The 1641-nt window shown below is 40.5% G+C and overlaps 1 non-coding gene across 1 annotated transcript; it reads left to right on the forward strand.

Annotated features, from left to right (window-relative positions):
- Positions 1–1037: 1037 nt before the first annotated feature.
- LOC112838088 (small nucleolar RNA SNORA44) lies at positions 1038–1173 on the forward strand. Its single transcript, XR_003211886.1, has one exon. It is a non-coding gene; the product is annotated as a small nucleolar RNA SNORA44 (small nucleolar RNA).
- Positions 1174–1641: the final 468 nt, after the last annotated feature.

A 1641-nucleotide genomic window follows, 5' to 3' on the forward strand; every position in this document is an offset into this window, starting at 1 on the left:
TCATTGTTTTGCTCTCGAGGAGTTTGATCCCTGCATGGTATATAGCATAGGAGAGATGTTGAGTATCTCCAGCTTTAGTTCTTCTGCACTCTTACAGCTAAAGAAATGCATGACTGCTGATAGCTGAAGAAGTTCCAGGTACCTCCCTGTCTCTCTTTCTGTTAAACTCGACACTACATAAATCTGAATTTCAATAGAAATTTTAGGGAACTGTCTGGGCGAAGACCTAGAATGGCAAAGGGCCTGCTTGAGGGTGGGGCTGGTAATCTGATAAACTGGAAATTAGGCCTGGCTAAGATAGGAGTAGAGGGCCTTGGAGAAGCCATTTAGGTTTTGGGTAACAGAATGTTTTGAAGTTTTTGCAGAAGAAAAATAAAGAGTTATCTGTATGAGAGAGGTTTCCCTGGTGGCGGTGAGAAGGGTTCACCAGGGAGGACCAAGACAAATTAGGCGGGTCTTCCACAGAACCTGTTAGGAAATACTAGACCTATAGCAGGACAGAAGAAATGAGAAGAGGGAAGAGAAACTGCACAAGGAGAAACAATACAACTGGGTGGCTGCTGGAGAGAATCGGTGAGGGTGATAGGTATCTGAGAGGATGTTAGTGACTTTAGCCATTAAAAATGGAGGGCAATGAACAGGCTTTTGATTGCTAGATGTGAATGATATAATGAAAGCAATTTTGGATATTTTGTACCAATTACGTAGGACGGTATCACTCATATGGTTGATGCCAAATTATCATATTTAATTAATCTCAACACATATTTCCAGAGTTCCTACCACTTGCTAAATGTTAGAGATCATACAAAGATGAGTAAGACAAGGGGAAAAAAAGATGAATAAGACAAATCTTGCCTCAAAGAGCTTTCAGCTTGATGATGGAAGTACAAAAACAATAATAAAAGGTAAAATACAATATTTCATAAGAGAGGTATAGCAGCCATGAAGACCTGAAGAAGAAAAAGATTATAGTCCTTTAAGGGCAAGCTGTGATGGTTAGGATACATTTTTTTTTTTAATTAAAAAGCATTTTTCAGCATGTTTCCAAGGGCTGTGGTTGGCTATGGCCATGGAATCTTCAACAGCACTGGAGAGCAACCCCAAGAGACTTTGATAGCACAGGTCTGTGTAATACCTACCTGCAGCTGCTAGAACAGCTCAGGGGAGAAAATAGGGCACTTTCCCCCCTTAAATGTCAAAAATATTCATTGAAATGATCAAGTTCAGAAGTATTTAATAAATGTCGACTTTGTGCACTCAATTGTAGTGACTAGACTATGAAAATCTTGGTGAATTCCTTCCGGGAGGATGGCATGGGGTGCTGCTGTTGGTTCACCATCCTGGAGTTCCCCTGGTGAAATCTGAAACCAGCCTCTGTACTCAGAGGGCAGGGAGAGACGGAGGAAACTGGAGGCCACTGCGGGTTTGTAGGTGGCCAGTTTAATACACAAAGGGGAGTTGCTTACAAGGCTTATCTTGGATTGCAGCAAAATGAGAAAAAAAAATTTTCTTGAGCAACAAAAACCGGTTTTATTTTTTCCAAATACAGATACAGAAGTTTGCATGTTTTGCAAATATTGTTTCAAAAGCAACATTTCTGTACACAGCACTGTCTGTTCTAATAGCTTATAAACACAT

This window comes from Callorhinus ursinus, unplaced genomic scaffold (genome assembly GCF_003265705.2).
Source record: "Callorhinus ursinus isolate GAN/ISIS: 27379988/994484 unplaced genomic scaffold, GSC_fseal_2.0 scaffold22, whole genome shotgun sequence".
Taxonomy (NCBI): Eukaryota; Metazoa; Chordata; class Mammalia; order Carnivora; family Otariidae; genus Callorhinus; species Callorhinus ursinus.